Source organism: Chlorocebus sabaeus, chromosome 11 (assembly GCF_047675955.1).
Source record: "Chlorocebus sabaeus isolate Y175 chromosome 11, mChlSab1.0.hap1, whole genome shotgun sequence".
NCBI lineage: Eukaryota > Metazoa > Chordata > Mammalia > Primates > Cercopithecidae > Chlorocebus > Chlorocebus sabaeus.
Genome location: NC_132914.1, coordinates 105,164,884 through 105,188,639, shown reverse-complemented (window position 1 = coordinate 105,188,639; position 23,756 = coordinate 105,164,884). Strand labels below are relative to the sequence as shown.

General features: G+C 43.8%; 2 long non-coding RNA genes across 3 annotated transcripts in view; both read right to left on the bottom strand.

Moving 5' to 3' along the window:
* LOC103239058 (uncharacterized) overlaps positions 1-23,756 on the bottom strand; it is a 147,979-nt gene that overhangs the window by 28,500 nt on the left and 95,723 nt on the right. The gene's annotated exons all lie outside the window — the stretch shown is intronic.
* LOC140712882 (uncharacterized) lies at positions 1,604-2,690 on the bottom strand. The gene is made up of 2 exons (XR_012094692.1): positions 2,615-2,690; positions 1,604-2,125 (listed from the first exon to the last, which is right to left on the bottom strand). It is a non-coding gene; the product is annotated as an uncharacterized lncRNA (long non-coding RNA).

Sequence of the window (23,756 nt, the reverse complement as noted above, 5' to 3'; positions counted from 1 at the left end):
AATGAAAGTGGCTTTCACTTATGCACAACTTACTCTGTGCCTACCCGCTGTTCATATATCAACTCATTAAATCTTCCCAAGGGCCCTTTGCAGTAGATTGTCTCCATTTAACAGATGATGAAATTGAGATTCAGAGAGAAGTCACATAGCTGCCAGGTCACATAGCCAGTGAGTGGCAGAGAAGATTTTAACCCAGGTCAGCTGGGTCGAGAATCCACTCTTGGAGTCCTTCTGCTCAGCTAACGAGGTGGAGGGGGCCAGGTTGTGAAGGCCTTAATCAGCCTTTTTACAGTTTCATCCTGTGGACGAAAGGAGTTAGCTGTTCTGTGAGCTTCAGTTTCCTCACCTGTAACTATTGACATTAATATTTTCCATCTCAGGGGAGTGTTAATGGGGCTTAAAGTGGATGAAGAGCATCAAGCAACCAGCAAAAGGCATGATTAGTATTATGCCATCATATATATTAGCTGTCATTATTCTAAGTCTAGCTGATCATCTAACTGCTAACACACGAGGACCTACTGTGCACAGGCACTCTGCTAAGAGTTTGCATGAATTACCTCTTTGATCCTCACAGCCTGTGTGTTAGGGGACATTATTATTGCATATCCCACAAAGGAAGTAAGAGAAGACAAATGTCTAAGATAATGCTGTTAATCAACACCAGTGAAAGGTTGCAGCCCAGAGAATCAAGCTCTGGAGTGCATGCCCCAACCCTGCCCCCTTCCATATGGCAGCCGTTCACTACACGTGGCTACTGAGCGCTGAAACAACAAGGGTCCAAACTGAGATGTGTTGTGAGTATGAAATACATACCCGATTTTGAAGACATTGAGAGATCTCATTCATATTTTTTATTACATATTGAACATTTTTGACTACATGTGAACATGATGATATTTGGATGTACTGGGTCAAAGGCAAGATGTTATTGAAATTAATTTCACTGGTTTCTTTTTACTTTTTAAAAAATGTGGCTGGGTATATATCCAGGGGAATGTAAATTGTTCTATCATAAAGACACATGCACGTGAATGTTCATTGTAGCACTATTCACAATAGCAAAGACATGGAATCAACCTAGATGCCCATCAATGACAGATTGGAGAAAGAAAATGTGGTACATATACACCATGGAATACTATGCAGCCATAAAAAGAACGAGATAGTGTCTTTTGCAGGAACATGAATGGAGCTGGAGGCCATTATCCTTAGCAGACTAACGCAGGAACAGAAAACCAAATATCACATGTTCTCATGTACAAGTGGGAGGTAAAGGATGAGAACTCATGAACACAAAGAGAACAACAGACACTGGGATCTACTTGAGGGTGGAGGGTGGAGGGTGGAAAGAGGGAGAGGAGCAGAAAAGATAACTATTGGGTACTAAGCTTAATGCCTGGGTGATGAAATACTCTGTACAATAAAACCCCATGGCATGAGTTCACCTATGTAACAAACCTTCGCATGTACCCTGAACCCAAAATAAAAGCTTAAAAAGAGAAGAAAAGAAAAGAATTGGAAAGTTCATAAAAACAGAATACAAATTTAGTATGTGGTAAATAATTACAGGAACTGAAGAAATAAAAGAATCACAAAAGACTTATTTGATCAATTCAATGTAAATAAATTTGAAATAAATTTTAAACTTTCAAAAACAATGTGGCTGCCAGAAAATTGTACGTTGCAGGTGAGGTGGGCATTCTATTTCTGCTGGGCAGTGCCACCCTACACTGTGCTGCTTTTCTCCTTCTGTGGGGTGAACCATACATTGGCCTCCCAGCCTGTCCACATGGGGCCTTTCAAAGTCGCTGCATTTGAACTTCAGTTTATGTGTTGATAAGTTAACTGCTTCATCCCTCATGCCTTAGTGTGTTTGTGTGGGGGGTGCATGCTCCTGTGTCCCCTTCAAAGGCATTTCCTGCCAGGCTTCCTCTTCACCATTTTTAACATCATGACATACAGACAGTGGGAAAAGGCAGAGGGTCCCCCACGCAAACACAGCATCACAGCCTCCCATGCCCTCCCCTGCTGGCCGCTCCATCTGATAGCCCACGAGCCCTGCAGTTCCAGGTTGTAGCCCACGGCAAGGTTGTTGAAGCTGAGATCGGCTGTCCTCTCTCTCCTAGGGAAAATAAAAATATTCTAATTAAAGCTGGGTAAGCCCTGGGAACAATAGTGCTGGCGCCGGGGCTGATGGATGTAATTCAATTTGGAGCGTGAAGAGCAGGACTCTAGGCTCTTGCTGTTACCAAGCCATTTGGAGGGCAAAAATGATCCAAAAATGGATTTAAAAAATGCAATCCAACACATAGGAGGGTAGAGGTGGGGACCTGAACTGCCGGACAGAAAGAGTCCTATTCCATCTGAAGCCAGAGGCAGCAGAGAACAGATGCGGTCATAGGACTTGGGGGCCCAGATATACCTGGCTCCACCAAACTACAATTTCTGTATCTGGGGCAGGGGGTCATTTTGGTACCCCAACTCTTGGGCCCTCACGAAGACTGAATAAGGTAATGCAGGCAAAGTGCTTGGATGGGGGCTCAATTAAACGGAAGCCATTCTTCTTTATTTTTGTTCCTCCCACAACCCACATTTTGACATTGAACCTCACCAATTCGAATGTTCTCAGCAGATGCCTGGAATTGCAGACAGATCCCTAGTTCCTGGGATGACATCCTTGGAAAGCTATGAGGAAAGTCATAGGGAGAGGCTACGACAAGGCTTACTGTACTTACCTGTGATCACATCTAAAAATAATCATTGCAACTAGGTAGATAAAGTATTATTATGCCAACAGCTGGCTACTGAATAGAAGGAAAGTTACAAAGACCTGGATGCCAAATCTCCAAAGGTTTTAGAGAAAAGTTAGAATTGGTTCTGTATTAGACAAAAAGAATAATTTATGTTTTCTTCCAGGGTGTGGAGTCGGGAAGGGAGATTAAAAAGAAAAGAGAGAGGAGAGGAAGAGAAGATCTAGCAAGATGGCAAGAGCTGGAGCTGGTGAGGGAAAGGGAGTTTGAGTCACCCCCTGACTACCACACACCCTAAAGAGTGTCGATCAGGGGACATTTGAAAAGCCGTGATACCTAACGTTCCATCTGGAAATTGTCTGCATTAAAGCAATGTTAACCCCTCCTCTGTCTTCTACCACCACTCCTGAAATCTGCAGAAAATTCTCCTACCCTCAAAAAGGAGTCATGTAATTGGATGTCTTTCTATTTTTTAAAACAATAAGATTCAAGCAAGAAGCTGGGTTTCATGTCTGGACTGATGTGAAGCTACAAAGTGGGGAAGCAAGAACCATGGAAACACAGCTTCTTCAGAGAATTGACAGAAATCTGGAGGAGGGCTCTAAAATGCTCAGACCACTGCTGAGCTAGCATTATGCGAAGACTTCTTCCCATTGCCCCCCACCAAAATCCTTCTTTAAAGCGGACATTCCAGAGACTTGGGGTCCTTGCTCTTGGTTGGTGGCCAGCTCTGCATCATTTTGGATTCTTTCTATTAGAAACAAAAATGCACAGATAAAGTCTAACTGAAAAAGCAAGGAGAAAGTAAACTGGAAAGTTACTGGAAGCTCCCAGAATTGAAACATGAACTAAGCCACAGGACTCAGGCAGGCTAGTGACCAAGCAGTGACAGGACTTCAGCAGCAGGATGGTGGGCTGTCCGAAGGACAAATAAATCAACTATTCTTGTATCTACCCAAGATTCAAATTTTCAAGGAAGAGACTGAGGACCTAGCTTGGGTTACATGGTTACCCCAGCAGTCAGAAGAGGGCTAGGGATGTGTGTCTGGCATGGCATAAAAAGGTGAAGGGAAAGTTCCCTAAAAAATGCAGTCTAGGCTGGGTGTGGTGGCTCATGCCTGTGATCCTAGTGCTTTTGGACGCCAAGGCAGGAGGATCACTTGAAGCAAGAGGATCACTCTGAGACCAGCCTAGGCAACAGTAAGATCCCGTCTCTACAAAAAAAAAAAAAAAAAAAAAAAAAAAAGTTTTAAGATAGCCAGATGTGGGCCGGGTGCAGTGGCTCATGACTGTAATTCCGGCACTTTGGCAGGCCAAGGTGGGTGAATCACGAGGTCAGGAGTTCAAGACCAGCCTGGCCAATACGGTGAAACCCTGTCTCTACTAAAAATACAAAAATTAGCAGGGCATGCTGGCGTACACCTGTAGTCCCAGCTACTCGGGAGGCTGAGGCAGAAGAATTGCTTGACCCCAGGAGGTGGAGGTTGCAGTGAGCCAAGATCAGGCCACTGCACTCCAGCCTGGGAGACAGAGTGAGATTCCCTCTCAAAACAAACAAACAAACAAACAAACAAAAAAGCCAGGTGTGGTGGTGCACACCTGTAGTCCTAGCTACTCAGGAGGCTGAAGTGGGAGAATTGCTTGAGCCCAGGAGCTTGAGGCTGCGGTGAGCTATGATGATACCACTGCACTCCAGCCTTTCAGCCTGGGCAACAGAACAAGATCCTCTTGAGTCTTTAATAAAAGGGGGCGGGGGTAATCTAGAATAAGGAGAGAGAAGATACTAGGCATGTGTGTGCATGTGTGTGCACACATGCACATGTGCACACAAACTCACACACAGATGCTCATTTCATCCCACCCCTTTACTGCCCACACCTGCTGTTCTCGTACATACAAACTGACATCACAATGCAATTATTCTACATACAACCACAAACACATGCATGCTTCCTCAGTGAGAAAAAGGCAAATAAAGCAGTATATTTATCTAGAAATATGACTTTTAGGAATAAGGGTAACAATTTCAGAGACCTATGAAAATGTCACAAAGAGGGTGAGTGGGAAGAGTTTGGGGGCTGGCTTTCAGATTAAAGCAGGCACTCCACTCTAACCCTGGGCGAAATAGCCCCAGGGTGGTGGTTACTCAGACTACATGCTCCTTGGTGTTTGGCTGTCACAGTGGCTACATCAGAGAGGAAGTGACGTCACCCAGTGGGACTTTGGCCCTTGGAAGACACTATCATGTGGTACTTAAATCTCACTGACTGAAGGAAGAATTTTACCTGAGCTTGCAAATACCCTACCTGCCCAAGTGTCCTGACATGCTCGAGACCATTAAATTAAGCCAATGAAAAAGAACAAGCATAGAGTAGCAGTGACGAATATAGGCTTGGAGTGAGGTAGAGCTAGGTTCAGATCTGGGCTGGTTTGTTTTTTCCTAGTTACACAGCTTTGGTAAGGGTTTAACCATTCAGACCTTAGTTTTCTCATCTGTGAAATGGGTTAATGTCTACTTTTAGTGATGTTCTGAGGAATAAATGCACTAATGCATGTAACATGCTCAGAACAGTACCTGGCATGTAATAAAGGCTCCATAAATGTAAACTATGATTCTCTTCCTGACAGGTGAGGAAACTGAAACTCAGGGAAGAAAACATTAGTTTGTCCAGGACAGCACAGCAGTTCATCAAAATTCACAAAGAAAAAGCATATAGAAAGAAAAAGTCTAGACTAGCATCACTCAAATGAAATATAATTAGAGTGGTGAGTGATTTTAGATTTCCTTATAGCCATATCTTTTAAAAAAAAGAATAGGTGAAATTAATTTTAATAACATATTTGATTTAACCTGATACATCCCAGATGGTATCATTTCAGCATATGATCACTATGAAAACTTAAATTTCAGTAGTTTGCATTCATTATTTCCTAGTAGCCACACTTTTTCTCCATCTTTTCAAGACATTTTCTAAACTTTTAATTTTATGTACAGGCTTTGTTACAGAGGTAAATTTGCATCATGGGGGTTTGTTGTACAGATTATTTCATCTCCCAGGTATTAAGCCTAGTACTCTTTACTCATTTTCCCTGATCCTCTCCCTTCTCCTGCTCTCCACCCTCTGATAGGCCCCAGTGTGTGTTGTTCCTCTCTTTGTGTCCCTGTGTTCTCATCATTTAGCTCCCACTTATATGTGAAAACATGCAGTATTTGGTTTTCTGTTCCTGTGTTAGTTTGGTAAAGATAATGGCCTCCAGCTCCATCCATGTCTCTGTAAAGGACACAATCTTGTTCTTTTTTATAGTAGCCACATTTCAAAAGATAAAACTAAACAGGCAAAATTAATTATGTTCATATGTTTTACTTAACCCAATATGTCCCAAGTATAATTTCAATATGCAATTCATGTGAAAAGTATTGATGAGTTCTTTCACCTTCCTGTCATTCATGCTACATTGCTGGAATTGGGTGTGGACTTTCACACTTACAGCACATCTTAATTTGGACCTGCTGCACTTCAACTGCACACTAAACACAGGAGGCTGCCATTGTGAACAGGGCAGTAGCTGATGATCGGATTCTCACTTAGTGTTCCCAGTAGCCCCACGAGGTATCAACAGCTCCATTTTGTAGATGAGGAAATGATGCCTGCGAGGTTAAGTGACTCTCCCAAGGTCACACAGCTAGAAAGAGCAGAGCTGGGTTTGGGCTGTCTGACTTTTTGCAATAAGTTCCTGCTGGGATCCAGGTCCTTTCACCTCTTTGGGACCCCCTATGTCCATCTCAGGGTTGTCCACCCCCACCAAACATCGATTATCACCATGATATATGGCCCTCCTGCCAGGCAGCCCTGGAGACATAATTAATTTCTTTCTGCTGGTGGAGGCCTGCCTGGACACCCTCACCTCCCCACACCACCTCTGCTTCTAGCTGAGTCAATCGATTCCCAGCTCGTCAATGGTGCTGAGGAGTAACCTGCAGCTGCAGTTAGATTCGCTTCATCAGGCATTTGCTCAGAGCAGCCCATCTGACACTTTTATTGGGTCGGGAGCATTATATTTCAGTGTCTGTTTCCACCCCAGATTCTTGTTCCTGAATGGGCTAGGGTGGATATAGGATTCCCTGCTTTATGTATTACAGCAGGCCCATGCTCCTTCCCGGTAAGAGGAAACATACTGATTGGAGTATAACTGATTATCTGGCCTGAAAGGGATCATTTGTCAACCAACCAGCACCTACTGAGCTCCATCTGTGTGCTCAGCTCTCAGTGGGATAGTACTACTGATAATAATACCAGTAACTACAACAACAATAATAATAACTAACATGTAGTTAGCCCTTTCTATGTTTCAGGTACTGCTGTAGCATGTTGTTAGGATAGATGTTGTTATAACTTCCATTTGACAGAAGAGGAAACTGAGGCTCAGAAAAGTGAAGAGACTTTCCCAAGGCTACACGTTTGAGAAGGATAACTCTGGGATTCAATCCGAAGCAGCCTGGCTGCACTCAAGAACTCACTGCCTTGTTGAAGAGGCAACATACATACTCAAGAAAAATGCAATGAACAACAGAAGAGAGAAAGCAGTAAGGGCTATTATTTCTGGACTACTAATATTAACATCATAGCAAATACTTAATGAAAAACTCATGATGTGCCAGGCTGCATTCCAAAAGCTTATGAGATATGTACTGCATTCTAAAAGCTTTATGTACTATATCTTATTAAATCTTCACAAAACCCAAGACATAGATACTGTTACCATCTTATTTTACAGATGAGGAATTTGAGGCTTAGCAGGGTAAAATGACGGGGACAAGGTCATAACAACGTAACCCCAATGAATAGATGAATGATTCTGTTGTGACGTTTCCCCACATATTTAGTTCATAGCTGATTCTTTGCCCCAAATCCCCCAGGGATTATAAGGTGAGGGTGACACCCCAAGAGAGATATCTGAGCTGCAAAAAGCTAGCAATAAGTTGGCATCCCTAACAGGCACAGTGTCAGTGGTTCAGGGCATTTTATGTGCTTTCAGAGGAGAGGATCCATGACTTTCATCAGATCCTCAGAAAAATTCAGACCGCTGCTTTAAAGGATTGTTTGAAGAGAGAACAGGGGTTCCCCTTTGATGAAACGCATCACATAAAGCAGTGAAGAGCACGTGGGATCTGGATCCAGAACTGGTTCAAATCCTGGCTTTGTTGCCAAATAGAGATATAAACTTACGTGAGTAGGTTGCCATCCGAAGCCGTTTCCTCATCTCTAAGATGGCGGTCAAGATAATACTTAGTCTAAAGGGTTGCTGTTGCAGGGATGAAATGAGATAGTATGTGTGTATGTGTTAAGTTCTTAGACGAATACTTAGCATATAGTAGTCCTTGATAAGTGGTACCCACCTCAAGGCTGATTTCTGTACTCCCCTTCCCTCTTCTCCCAATCCCAAACTGGAATTTCTCTAAAATGTAAAACTAGAAATTACCTAAGCCTACTCTTCACCATCTGCCTATGCATTGCTCTTTGTAAGTGTCATTTCCAACAAAGCCAGATCAGAGCCAATGGGATCTCAAAAGTTATTTCTAGTCTAATGGAAAGTGGACATTCTCTAGAATAGCTAAGAAGCTTCACTCTCACTGGCCTCCCAGCCACGACTACTTTCCAATTCCCACTGTTTCTCAAACCCACTCCGTCTGTCCTTCCCCCATTTACAGCCACATGGGAATGAAGGATACCCAAATGGAACAGTGATGGGAACCAAATGAAATGGTACTTTGACAACAGCCAGGATAAACCCTAGGCTGAGAACCCAGCTTTAAACACCTTTATGGTCACTTGTAACAGCTGCACACTTTTTCTGTGGAAAGCAGTCCATACTTTTGCTCATTTGAGTCCTCATAGTCCCCCTCTATGGTAGATGATGGTATTACTCCAATTTTCCAGGTGAAGAAACCAAGACTCAAAGAAATTAACTTGGCTGAGATATCACACAGCTAAAAAGTAGCAGAGACAGGAATCCACATTCTTGATCATGGTGCTTTGCCACCTCCTTTCCCCCAAAGCAAGTGGTCTCTTTTACACACAGCAACTTTTCAATATGAATTTTAAGAAGAATTCAAGGCCCTGTGGATTTTTGTGTACCCCCACCTCTATCATAAAGATCCAGTGGGGAGGAATTGGCAAAGAGGCTGCTGTAAGAAGGGAAGAGAAAGCCACCTCAAATTACAGAAATCACAATGGGGTATCTGTATAATGAGGACATGTGAACAGAAGTAACGAAAGCACTTGGAGACTAAATAATCAAAGAGTTTATAATGATAATTTTTAAAAAGGGCTTCACAAATTATGATAAAGCTTTGTGAAGTAGCACAGTGTTCTAGAATATTAACTGAAGTTGTTTTACCCACAGCATTTGCTTATAGCTCATCTTTCCCCTCATTGAGACAGTAACTGACTGGCAAGGCATCTCTGCCCAAGAAAGAGTTGACACAGAAGAGTAGATATAATAAAGTAGTCAAGTCCCTGGCTCATGAGTCTTCAAGTCTTTCCCAGAATAAGAATCTTTGGAGATCTGACCTATGTAAAGCCATGGTTTATTAAATTCCCCAGGTAATTCTTACATACACTAGTTTGAGAAGCAGTCTTGTGCTGCTTATAAAACCTATGTGGAAAAATATTTAGTAAGGACGAGATGTCCTATATTTAGAAACACTCCCTTGACATTAAGAAAGAAGAGAATAACAAGATACTCAAAGTGCTCAGATAGTATTAGGAGTCTGAGAAAGAACTCTGCTCCTCAGCCATCCCACTCTCAGGCCGATTTTGGTGGTGATGCAGCACCCCCAGGTAGGCTGGGGCATCTGAGAGCAGCAGGCATTGCCCCAGCCCTTCCCTGGGTGTACCTTGTAAAAGCGTGGACCAGAACCCCATCCTTCTGAGACTCCAGTGCTGTAGCATGGTGTGGGAGCAGAAGAATAATCCACGTGTCCAGGTGGGTCCTGTAAATGGTGTTTCCTAAATCTCAGAATGGTGTGATAGCAGTAGAAGGGCTCTTACAGTCCAGGCTGGGGGCCTGAGAGGACATTTGGGTCTGAAATGCAGACTAATTCAGCAATGACCTAGATGGGTAGACATACAAAGGCCAGGCAGGTCAAGGATGTTGCAGCTGTTGCCAGAAGAAACAGACTAGAAAGGAAGGACTCGATCTCTGTCTCACTGCCATGATTTGGTACAAGCTATGCTTTCCAGGGAACCCAAGTGGACTAATTTCTGCTGTGGTAGAATGGGCTCTGCAGCAGATGTTACTAGTGTTCCACTTACATCCCTCAGACACCTTATCATTTTCATGCACACAGTCTTCCTGGGTGCTTTGATTCTGTGTGGCCAGCACCTAAATCTCGTGGTGGGAGGACCACCCTCAGGCTATTAGAATCCCTTAGGCTTAATTGCCTAGAGAACCTAGAGTGCCCAGGTATTCACTCCCCCAGGACAACCCTAAACTAACGCCTGATAGTATGCAGGAGGGAGATGCAAATATTCCAGCTTCCATGCCCCCTAATCTGAAAGACTCTGAGGGTGACCATCACTGTCCCCAGCTCCCTAAAGGACTGAGCAAAGCTTATCCTCCATGAGATCTTGCTTGCCTCCTTCCCTTGGGCTCTCACTCACCTATTCCTTGATCAGATTTTCCTGGGGCCACTTCCTTATAAGTCATTTGTACATGAATCTTCATCTCAGGGTGTTTTTTGAGGGTTCTAATGTAAACCACGTGCTCAAAATAAAACTGAGTTTAGTTATAGGGAAAAAAATGCAGTTACCTTTTCATGCCTGCCTGAGTTTATAGACTGAGATTTACGAAGGCTATACTTATTAATGAATATCATAACAAAGCTACTTCTTTTTAGCACTTGTACATTTCTATGAATGACCTTATTAAACCCATGAGTTGAAAATCATCGTTATCTCCAAGTTACAGATTTCAAGAGGTTCAATAACTCTTGGTTCAAGGGCTACAAGCAAAGTCTTACACACAGTTCCTCTCCTCAAGGAATGTTTAGGCCAGGAAGATGGATCACAGGCTCTAAGCCTGAGTGGCCTTAGTCTGGCCAAAGTCCCATACTCTAAGTAAGAGAGCTGGGGGAGTTCCAAGACGTAGTCACTAAGCTGAGGTACCCTGAACTCCTCCTACCCAGGCAGTTCTGGGCCAAGAGACTGAGAGGAGTTCAACTCCTAGGCAGTTTTTGTAGTGCAGGTTCTGTCACCTCTCTGGGCCTCTTTTCTCACTTGCAAAGTGGGGTTAATAATTATTTAAAATGCAGATCCCTTGGCTAGTGATTCAGGGACCTGAATATGGATTACTGACATGAATGATTTTTTTAACATCCCCCACCAAAGTGCACTGATGAGTGCCATTTACTTTGAAATGTATCAAAAAAGGAGAGGCAAATTGATAGACAGCGATAAAGCATGAAAAAGAAAATGGGGGTGGGGAAAATTCAACTTTGCTATAGGTCTGAAACTTTTCATAACAAAATGTTGGGTGGACTTCCCAAGTGATTCTCATTTGATGCAGTGGTCCCTGCCTGCTCCTTTGATAAGTCAATTTGATGCCCAAAGCAATGCAAAGCAAGACAAAGGTGAGGCAGAGTAAGTTGAGGGCTGGAAGTACTTATCTTTCTAGGATTCCCTATCTTGAGCACTTTAGTCTTCTCTTTGCGTTTTCCTTTTGTTTGGGAGCTGTCAGGTCTGGAGAGCATGTCCCCAATAAGGTTCACAACTGAGAATACTGGTTTTGATAAGAAAGTGGGAGTAGGCCGGCCATAGGTACCTGGGGAAGTAGACTGAGATGAATGCCATTGGGCACAAGATGTATCTTGAAGCCACCAGATGTGACTTCACTGTGGGGCCCACGATATTTCCCAGTGCTTTGGAAATCACTTCCATTCATCACCCTTTATGCTTCTGATTCATCTTGCAGGCAAGACAAGTCGTTTTATGCTGAAGCAAGAAAGATTCCTTTAATAGCCCTCTGAATCAGTGGGCTGTTTATTCTCTCTCTCCAAAGGCTTCTGTCAGCTCATGCTGGATCTGTCCAGGTTCATCCTAAAGTGCTTTCCTCCAGCAGACAAGGCCACAAGCGGCAAACCTTATTGGTAATTCACCCAGGCCCAGAGAGATGGCCGCACCATAGTCAAAACAACAGGGGTCATGGTTAATAAGATACCTTTTCATCAGTGGTACCCAGGAAATGACAAGAGGACACTGGGCATCACAAGGACTAAAGAATGAAAAAACACATCTATTCTGATGTTTATTTGTCCTCTTTTTATGACATAAAAGTTAACTTGACTACTTCTTATAGAGTTCAATGCCGAACACATCCGAACGCAGTCACTATCTTTGGCCTGAAACCTGATGCATAGTAAACATTCAATAAAGTTTTTTTTTTTTTTTTTTTGAGACGGAGTCTCGCTCTGTCGCCGGAGCTGGAGTGCAGTGGCCGGATCTCAGCTCACTGCAAGCTCCGCCTCTCAGGTTTACGCCATTCTCCTGCCTCAGCCTCCCGAGTAGCTGGGACTACAGGCGCCCGCTACCTCGCCCAGCTAGTTTTTTTTTTTTTTTTTTTTTTTTTGTAATTTTTAGTAGAGACAGGGTTTCACCGTGTTAGCCAGGATGGTCTCGATCTCCTGACCTGATGATCCGCCCATCTCGGCCTCCCAAAGTGCTGGGATTACAGGCGTGAGCCACCGCGCCCGGCCTCAATAAAGTTTTGAATGAGGGGACCATATAGAATTAACAAATGAATTAACAAAATAACATTAGGCACCATTTACTGAACAAATTGTATACCAAATTATAGTAGACTGTTTCAAAAATGGCTCTAATTATTCCCCTCCCTGTAACTACAATCCTTTGCAATTTGACTTTGCATCCCCTCCCATTAAAAGATGGAGTCTGTTTTCCTGCCCCTGATCCTTGACTGGCTTTGTAACTTGTTTTAGTTGGTAGGATGTGACAGCAGTGATTGGGTGTCAATTCCAATCCTAAACCTCAAAAGGCCCTGTGAGTGTTCCCTCACTGTCTTGGACCCCATCACTTGCCAGCTGGAGGATAAAAATTAAATAGAGCAAGGAAAGATGGTTCAGTCAGGGCCATCCTAGATCAGCCAGCCCCAGCTGACCCAGCAACTGATAGAAGCAGCACTGATGGAAGCCACACTGAGATCAGCTGAGTCTAGAACCGCTTACATGAACCCAGCCCAAATTGCTAACTCTCACTCAGCATTGTTGTCTTAAGACACAAAATGGCAGGGTTGTTTTCTTATTAACAGCAAAAGCTGACTATTACACAAGTATTGTGTCATATACATAACATATTTAACCCATACAGCAGTCCTCCAAAGTAGGTGTAATAGACACAGTTATCTGTTTTCCAAAGTATGTCCTTTCCTTATTCTATACTAAGATAATTCCAGTTAGAACACTGGTACCCAGCTAAGGACTAAATTTCTTAGCTCCCCTTGCTGTTATGTATGGTAATGTGAGTGTTTTCTTACCAAGAATTGGCAGAGCGGAAATGACATTATAAATTCTACCTCAATTGCTTAAGAAAAAATCCCTAGTTTTGGAATTGTGCTATTTTCTTTCCTGGTGACTAGATAGGAATAACTAAAATGTCTATGTGTTGAAGATAGCAAACCCTATCAGCCTGAATCCCTGAATATTCCTTGGAGGGGACATGCCCTAGACTGTTGCATGGACAAGAAATAAACTTCCGACTTGTTGGAGCCACTAATGCCACATAACCTGTTTGTAATAGCAGCTAGTATTGTCCTAATGCAATGGAGATTTTAACCTTCATTTTACAGGGGAGAAAGAAGAGGCTCAGAGATGTGACATGACAGGTCTTTAAGCTGCGCTTTTCAGCAAAGTGGCCACTTTACCCACATGTAGCTACTTAAATTTAAATTAATTAAAATTAAATTAAATTAACATCCAGTTCTTCAATCACACTAACCACACGTCAAGTGTTCAACAGCCACATGTCGCTACTGGCTACCATATTGTACAGTACAGGTATACTACATCTCCATCTGCACAGAACGCTCTATCAGACGGCATGGCAAAACCGTGATCCTAACTGAAGTCTGAGTGACTTCATGCTTTGCTTGCCTGCCTGCCTCCTGCTATGCAGAATTATTTTCAAGAGTTGCTCCCCTGGTGCACGTACGTGTTTGTTTACAGATCATTATTATCTATTTGTCAGAGAGGCTGGAAGGAAGTGGAGACTTATAATTAAGGGATGATGGCAGCTGGTGAATGGATCAATGAGAAAAAAGAAGTCATCTCTGAAACATTCACACTAAGTCATTAAGAAAATATCACTTGAGGCTGGGCGCGGTGGCTCATATTTGTAATCCAGTACTTTGGGAGGCTGAGGCAGGCAGATCATGAGGTTAGGAGATCGAGACCATCCTGGCTAACATGGTGAAACCCCATCTCTACTAAAAATACAATAAAAAAAAAAAATTAGCTGGGCGTGGTGGTGGGCATCTGTAATTCCAGCTACTCAGGAGACTGAAGCAGGAGAATGGCGTGAACCCAGGAGGCGGAGCTTGCAGTGAGCCAAGATCGTGTCACTACACTCCGGCCTGGGTGACAGAGAGAGACTCTGTCTCAAAAAAAAAAAAAAAAAAAAAAAAAAAAAAAAAAAACACTTGATTTGCCAAAGTTCGACATGAAACAATATAGGCACCTCTACCTCCACTCACGCCTTTAAAGCAGGGAGACCCACCATGGGCAAGATTAACTGCTCTTTCCTTGCAACTGCTAAGGAAGGGACTCACATTGATCTGTCTGAGATGGTTATGGTCAAAGAAAGCCTGTTGGTTTGCAGGGCTGTTGGGTACTGCTGGATATATTCACCACACTGGTCTAGTTGGGTGAGATATCAGAATGAGGAGGATAGGGAGAGCAGCTCAAGAAAGAAAAACCCATGGGATAATGTCCCAAAGGGGAAACTGGGCATGGTGGTGTGGTTGTGCAACATTATCTCACCTCTGTCTTTCAGCTACAGTCAGCCTCAAGCTGAGTCTACAGGACCTCCTTCTTTTGCCCCTCACTTGATTCTAAGGATAACCAGGATGGCAACTATATGCATGTGCTTTACAGATATATGTTGAGTACTTACCATGTGCCAGGCAGTGTTCTAGTCACTGTGGGGATGCAGCAGTGGAAAGGGTCCTTGCCTTCACAGGTGTAGTCTAGTTAGGGAGAAAGATATGTGTATAGGACATTATGATAAAGGGTTTCTGAGTTAGAGGAACGTGTGGAGTGAGGGCTGTGGGGACAAAGAGAAGGGTCTGTAACAGGCTAAATTGTTCCGCTTGCACCACAACCCATTCACGTGTTGAAGTCCTGACCCCCAGGACCTCGGAATATTGCTGTATTTGAAGGCAGGGTCTTTAAAGAGATCATTTAGCTGAAATGAGGTCACACGGGTGGGTCCTCATCCAATACAACTAGCGTCCTTGTAAGAAGGGGAGATTAGGACACAGACAACACACAGACGGAGGAGTGACCGTGTGAGGATGCAGTAAGAAGGTAGCCATCTGCAACCCAAGGAGAGAATCTTAATCTGCTGACACCTTGACCTCAGACTTCCAGTCTCCAGAACTGTGAAAAAAAATTGTCTGTTGTTGAAGTCACCCAGTCTGTGGCATTCTGCTATGGCAGTTCTGGCAAATAAATACAGTGACCTAATTCAGTTTGGGGTAGAGGATGTGTCAGAGAAGGCTTCCGTTAAGGGGTGGTTACTGAGCATCAGTAGGGGAGCCTGACAAAGGGGGTGGCCGGGGGAAGCTGAACACCCTAGGCTCCAGGAACACCATGTGGAAGGCTTTAGAATATGTCACAGATGATCTTGTGAGTCAAACTAGGGAATCTAGACTGTTTCCCAGAGGCAACGGGGAGCCCTTGCAGGGATAAAGCAGAGGCATGGCATGACCAGGTTTCATTTTACAAACATAGCCTTGAGTGCATCTATATGATGGATTTCAGGGGTGAGATGGGGGACAAGCTGTGGGACAGACTGAGAAGCTGGGCAGCGGTCCAGATCAGAGATACTGAGAACTTAGACTAAGCAGCAACAGGAAGAAAGAGAAGAGGTCAGTTTGGTGAGATATTGAAGGAGACAGGCAGTGAGGATGGATGGACGTAGTAGCTCAAAGGGAGACAGGAGAATCCTTAATTTGGTCCCCAGTCATATACCCTGAGATAGGGATTCAAGAGGGAGAATTACATTTAGAAGGTGAAGGTGGAGGAGTAGGGGAAAAAGAAAAAAAGAGAAAGCAACAAATAAAGGAAATGTTTTCTGGTCGGCTACCACTGTGTGAAAGTGGTGCTTAATCCTGCCAGGGAGCTGTGAGGGACAGTGTGGAACATCACCCCAGAGTAATCCCACTTGAACAGCAAGTGAGCTGGGGTGAGTATACACAGCTCCTGCCAGTGTTCACTGAGGGCTACTTCTGGGAGGTGGGCACATATTCTCCAGTGCATCTGAGCCACCATATAGGTGGCAGAGTGGGCTGTAGTGACAAGAGACACCCTCAGGCCACAAAATGCAGGAACTGGTGGTTGAATATCTGTCAGATGCATCCTGAAGTGGTAAGAATGAGAGATACGGGAAAGGTACAGTTTCTGCCCCAGGAATCTTGGGTGTCCCAGCAACCTGGCTTGAGTATTCAGTACTTCAGGTACTGAATTGGGGAAAAGAGGAAAAAAGGAGAATATTTTAGACCCATCACCCTGCCCATGGTGGTCCCTGCTAGACATATGGGTTTAGAGACTCATGGAGAGCTCCAAAGTATGAAGCCAACAGTACATGGCTAATATCTAAAATCATGGGAGAGCGTGCAATGGCCAAGAGGAAATGCACAGCATGAAGAGGTCTGGGACCCCAAAATGAATCCCTGAAGAGCACCCACTCCATCTAACACTCAAGTCTCCAAACTGCACCACTGGGTACTGTATAGCTCAGGCTGCTGTAGATAAAAATCTCAGGGCAGCAAAGGGGAAAGTGATTACTAAGAAGAAGTATCTGAATTAAGGAAATAATTCTCTAGCCTTTTTAAATTAAAACCTTCAACCCAAGAAGCCTGTTAATTTTAGCTTCAGCAAGTGGTTCTGCAGCCACTCGGCATCCTGCTGCCTGTGCATGGTCTGAAGAGGCAGCCTCTGATTTCCCTAATTTGTGAGGCACTTGTGCTTCGGGTAGCAGGCGGGTGATTACAGCCAGATAGGAAGCCAGCCCTCCAGAAGCAGATTCCTATAGGATTTTTGCAGCCAGCAGGAGGCTGGTGGGAATGCTGGGACCTTTCTCACCCCCACCCCCAGCCTCCCAACTCCCTCCTCTTTAGATGCGTTTGAAGGCCAAAAGAGGAAAAATCCCAGTTGGCAAAGAGACTCTCAAGACAGGCTGGTTAAGCACTCCCCACTGTGTGAATGAAAGAGTACTGTTAATTCCTGATTAGCCCCATGGACAGACTAAGAGAAGCGGCTAACATTTATTGAGTTCTTTCCATATGCCAAGTCTTGTGCTCATTATTTTACTCTCTCATGACATCCTTACAGTAGGCCTGTGAGTTCAATAGTACCATCATCCCCATTTTACAGATGATACAACTGAGGCTCAGAGAGCTGTAGTGACTTGCCTAAGGTTACACTTGCCCCTAGCAAGTGGCAAAGCCAGCAATTCAGATTCCAAATAGTATATAAAGGCAGCACTAATGAGCAAAGGCAGAAACATGGAATCTGGAGACACAAAAACTAGTTTGGAGTCACCTGCCCATATGTGACATGCTTTAAAAATGTTAGCTGTTACTGTTATGATGATGATCTCATACTTCAAATAGGCTTTTAAGACTACCATCTCAGGCTGGGTGTGGTGGCTCATGCCTGTAATCCCAGCACCTTGGGAGGCCGAGGCTGGTGGATTGCTTAAGCTCAGTAGTTTGAGACAAGCCTGGGCAACATGGTGAAACCCTGTCTCTACAAAAAAAATGCCAAAAATAAATAAATAAAAAATTAGCTGGGCATGGTGACGCCCACATGTGGTCCCTACTCAGGAGGCTGAGGTGGGAGAACTGCTTGAGCCCAGGAGGCAGAGGTTGCAGTGAGCCAAGATTGCACCACTGCGCTCCAGCCTGAGAGACAGAGTAAGACCCTATCTCAAAAAAAAAAAAAAAAAGAAAAAAGAAAAAAAATTAAGGACTACCATCTCAAAGGTTCATGCTTAAGGATGTTTATTCCATCTTTATTTATTCATAACTGAAAAGCTGGAAGTAATCTGGATGTCTAAAGATAGAGGATTGGCATAATAAATTATGATATATCCATACAGTGTAATAGCAAGTATGTGTTAAAAATCACATGTAGACAAATGGTTAATACATGGGAAAATGCTCAGCATATATATATAATTAAGTTTGAGAGTTCTTCTAAAGCAGGTTACCAACACATGTGATATCTTTTGTATAGAAATTATTTGAAAAATGATATGCATACATATATTTATATATACCTACATATATGTATTTGAAGATTGAAAAGAAAGACAGTGAAATACATTTTCTTATTTCCTCTCAATGTTGTGATCACAAATGATTTTCGTTTTCTTCTACGTGTATTTTGTATTTTCCACACTTCCTACAATTAGTATATGTCCTTCAGCAATGAGAAAAAAACATGTTTTAAATCTGACATACTCTAATTTGCCTTATAATCCCTCACCTTTGATTTTCATCTTCTGTTTGCTCTGTGATCTCTGCTTACTTGGGCATTCGTTTTTCTCTTTCAGATGTGGTTTCTTTTTCAAATACTTAGAGATCCTGGGTTTATGCTCATCTTCGTATTTGTGGTACAGTCTGCATGCCTATGAGCAGGGTTTCTATTTCCTGATGACTGCCTCTGAGGTATGTGGGGGTGAGACGCTGCAGGGTGGGTGGGGAGTATCAGCTGCTTGTTTCTCCATGTGGGAGGTCCCATCCTCCTGGGGTTCAGAGCAGCTTGGGGCACTGCCTTCACTTGAGTCTTGATGTCCACACTTCTACTGACCCTAAGTGAAGAGGGTAAAGCACTCTACCAGCCTCACTAGGTGAAACAAAGCCCACAAAGGGCCCCCCACAGCCACCCCAGAGCTCTCTTCTGCTTCTTCATCAATTTACTCCAAGCTTGGAGCAGGATTGTAGGCTGTGGCTTTCTCCGGAGTCCCTTCTCTATAGACCAGATAGCATCTGAATTAAATCTTTCAGAAGTTCTTCAAAATGACAGGTCTGTGGTAAACACCCACTTCCCCACCCCCATAGCAAAGTTGTAGATAGATTGGGCTTAATATTATTTTTTTCCTCTTATTTTTATGGAACTTGGGTCAGGAGGAAAGGAAGTTTTTGTGATAAGTCCTCCATCTTGATTCATTCTCTAAATGTTCTAAAATATTATTTTTGATTGAACCATAATGATATGGTTTGGCTGTGTCTCCATTCAAAATCCCTTCTCGAATTGTAATCCCCATACTTCCCATAATCCTCATGTGTCAAGGGCAAGACCAGGTGGAGGTAATTTGATCACGGGGGCTGTTTCCCCCATACTGTTCTCGTGATAATGAGTGAGTCTCATGAGATCTGATGGTTTTATAAGTATCTGGCATTTCCCCGCTTGCACTCCATCCTGCTGCCTTGTGAAGAAGGTGCCTACTTCTCCTCTGCCTTCCATTGTGATTGTAAGTTTCCTGAGGCCTCCCCAGCAATGCAAAACTGTGAATCAATTAAACCTCTTTCCTTTTTAAATTACCCAGACTTGGGTACTTCTTCATAGCAGTGTGAGAATGGACTAATACACATACTAAGAAATAAAAATAATTTTAAACATACTCACTATCTTCTTGTGAGAATCAACTGAGACAAAGTCAGCAACCACCCCTTCCCCACCAAATTGCTTAAACTTTAAAGCATAGTTTGCTGCCATGATTGTACTCACATGTTTTGATGCAGAATAGAATGAAGAGGATGCTAGCATGTGAAAGGTAAAGGAAACCTGGGAGGCTGGCCTACTTAGTAGTTTCTGTTGTTGGTCATGTGGAAGCTGATAACAGAGCTTCTTAGGCTGACAGCCTCCATGGCAGAACCCTCAATCTCATCTAACCACTTTCTCATCAGTTTGGGGAGGGTGAGGCTTTGGGAGGGTTAAGCAGCAGCTCATATGTCACAGCCAGGACTCAAGACGTAAACCAGGTCTCCAGTTAGAGGAGGCCACAGGTATATAGAAGCCTCCTGAGCAAGTGACATGACAAAGATGAAGGACTGAGATACATGGCATGTCTACATGAAGAGAGAGTGCAGACTAGGAGTTAAGAGCTTGGGCTCCCAAGACCTGGCTTGGAATCTTGATTCTACCACCCAACAGCTGGGCACTCAGGCCAGTGGGTCAACCTCTTGTGAGTTAATTTTCCTCACTGTAAAACGGGGAAAATCACACCATCTGCCTTTTAGGAACGTTAGGAGGACAATGAGATTAATTCATGTGAAACGTTCTTCCTAATGTCTGATAGGTGCTCAAAAATGTTCACTATTAGTTTATTCATTCACTAAATAAGCCAGTATTTACAGATATCCTACTAGGTGTCAGGCTCAGGGGAGAGTCAAGAACTACAAAGTCCCTGAGTCCCTGGAGCTTCCATTCTGGAGGTGAGACAGACAGACACTAAACCAACAAACAAAAAAGAAACACCAGCCAGGGAGAAGTGCTCTACAGAGAATGATATAGGACAGTGTGATCAAAGCTGAGGAGTAGCCACTGTCAGCTGGGGGTCACATAGGACTGCTATAGGGAGAGGCTGTTGGGCTGAGATATGAATGAAAAGAAGGAATGAACAAGAAAGGGGAGGTCAGGGAAGGGCACCCCAAGCAGGAGGAATGGCAGTGCAAATGCCCTGAGGCGGGAACTGAGGAGAGACTGGGAACCTCTTGGCCATTGCAGCTGGAGTGAAGTGGGTGACAGGATCAAAAGGTAAGTGAGGCCCAGTGGATCACACTTTAAAGCCAAGGTCAGGAGATTAAATTGTATTCAGAGAGCTACAGAAGGCTTTATAGAGTTGCAAGCAAGTGGCAATATGACCTTCTTTAGGAGATTGTGGTCATTGTTCCACTTGGCTCCTGTGTCCTGTAAATTCTGAGGGCAGACACCAAGCCTGATCCATTCTTGCAACCTCGTCCTTCCTGGTAACAAATGGCAAATAAAGCACTCAACAAGCCTCTCTGGGTGAAATAAAACCCACAGATGTCCCCCATAGCCACCCCAGGGCTCTCTTCTGCTTCTTCATCTGTTTACTCCAAGCTTGGACCTGGATTCTAGTCATTGGTGTTCTGTAAATTCTGAGGGCAGACACCAAGCCTGCTCATCTTTGCAATGCCATCCTTCCTGGTCCTAAGAAACTGCCCTGGGCTCCCAAAAATATTGGTCGAATGAACAAAGAAACAAAGAAAAGACAGATGGATGTGTTTCCCTTAAATTTGTTGTAAGCCTCCTGTTTCTGCCACATCATCTCAGAGGGAAAGGAGTGTCAACTTGACTCTCCTTCTCTCATCTTTGTGAGAAAGCCCTGAGGCTCTGTAAGGAGATTTCCCTTCCATCGGCAGGAGATGGATAGGCTGGCTCTGTGATTCTCCCGTGTGAGACCCTCCATGACTGAGGGGCTGAGCAAGCGCGATGATTGGGAAGCAGGGTGCTGGGGGAAATGATAAGCCATTTGTTACCAGCCTTGGAGGAGCCGGCAGTGTGGCACAGATAAATTGGGTCCTTGAAATTCTAAATGAAAGAGCTTCCCTGGGTGGAATAGCCAGGGTTCAACCCCAGACAAAATGCATGGCTCTGGAAGGCACTGCAGAGAGATTCCGGTACCCACACTCCAGTCAGTGCAGGCTCAATCATGCTGACCCCAAAATGAAAGAAACATCCAGCTCCCTGCTGAAAACTCTTCTGCTCTTGTTCGTTCTCTCTCTCTCTCTCTCTCTCTCTCTCTCTCTCTCTCTCTCTCTCTCTCCCCCCCCCCCTCCTTTTTCTCTCCCTCTGTCAATCTCTCCTCCCCCTGACATTTTCTGTCATTGTTTAGCATTGCCTCCTGGGATTCTGACATCTTCCTTCTGTCATGCAATGTTAATGCAAGGATGGCACATAAATTTGATCCACTTGCCAGTTGAGATTGATGGACAGTGGTTACCTGTATTGAGGTTTCTTAGGTTTCCTCAGGGCTCAGATAGAGAGAAACTGTGACGGATGAGTGACATTTTGCAGGACATATGATGGGGATGATGAGGGTCTGGAGCTACAGTTTTTTATCCTTGTTCTGAGGCCTACAACATATATTGTTTTCCCCAATGCATGTAATTCTGGCTTTAATTTTGCCTCAATGGAATAATTGCAATATCTATCATAATCAAGCGCTTAAAATATACCAGTCCCTGGGCTAAGTGTTTTACATATATTATCTTACTTAACCTGTATTACTACCATAGGATATCATCCCAACTATTTGACACATAAGAAAATTCAACCTTAGAAAGACAGAGTGACTTGCCCAGGGACCCTCAGTAAGTAGTAGGGTCCGGATTTATTGGAACCCAGTTCTGTCTGACTCCTCTGTAGAGGAGCTTCCACAGCCTCCTTCAGGACCAGTGTCTGCATTTTTAATATCTACTCTCACAAGAAGCTCTCTCCTGTATTTAACCTATACTCCCTTGTTGCAGCAAAAGCACAGTTCATGTTAGAATTCCACAATCTAAATTCAAGATGCAGTAGGAAAAGAAGAATGTAAATATCACACTAACGATATTTTAAGTTCATTGCATGCTGAAATTAAAATATTTTTGCTGTATTGGCTTACATAAAATATATTATTAAAAATGATTTCACCTGTTCTTTTGCTGATTTTGTTAATGTGACTACCAGAAAATTTAAGATTACACATCTTAAATCATACATCTTAAAGTGGCTCACATTTGTGGCTCGTAAATGTTTCTGTTGAATGACACAGCTCTTGAGCTCAGCCACTCATTCTAATCCCATCTTTTTTTTTTAATAAAAAATTGTTTTAAAGAGATAGAGCCTTGCTCTGTCACTCAGGCTGAAGTGCAGTCATGCAGTCCTATCTCACTGCAGCCTCAAACTCCTGGGGTCAAGCAATCCTCCCACCTCAGCCTCCCAGAGTGCTGGGATTACAGGTGTGAGCCACTGTGCTTGGCCCTAATTCCATCATTTTTAACACGTAAGAAAATTGCCCACCAGAATGGCATAGCGACTGGCCTAGAGTCACATCACTTTTGACAGCAGATAAAGGACCACGTCCTAGTTTTCTTGTGCCCAAATCCTATGCCCTTTCTTCCTTAGCGAAAGAGGAGCTGGCTGGAAGACTTTTTTTCCTTTCAAACATACTTTCACACTGGGGAGAAAAAATGAATTTAGACCAAACAGGAAAATAGCCATTTTTTTTCTCACCCAATATTTCATGGAACATAAGAGGGCTGTCCCCAGTGGTAGTCATGTTGCCTTGATTGCCTTAGCCTCGAGGCTCCAGGGAACCCAGGCATTGATGATGTACCTGACCCATGTAGAAGGGTGTGCTAGTTGTGCCTCCTGCTAGGAACCAGGCCATGTGCCCAGTAAGTATGTTCCTGGAGACAGCAGCCTACACACATCCTTGCTTGGGCTCTGGGAGCCTGGGACAGCTGTGGAACTTCAGCGCCTTTTGAAACAACTCTGCAATTAGCTATTGCTCCAGCTGGCACCGAGAGCCTTGGGCTGCAATGATTTGATGCCCCTACTGCCTACCAAATCCCTTCGTTCTGGCTTGTCGCTCCCAGCTCTCTCTATAACTGAACCACACAGCCAGGAGCAGGTATGATTTCTGCACTAATTGAGGCTGACAAACTCTTTGGGATTTGACTGGAGCTCTTGAG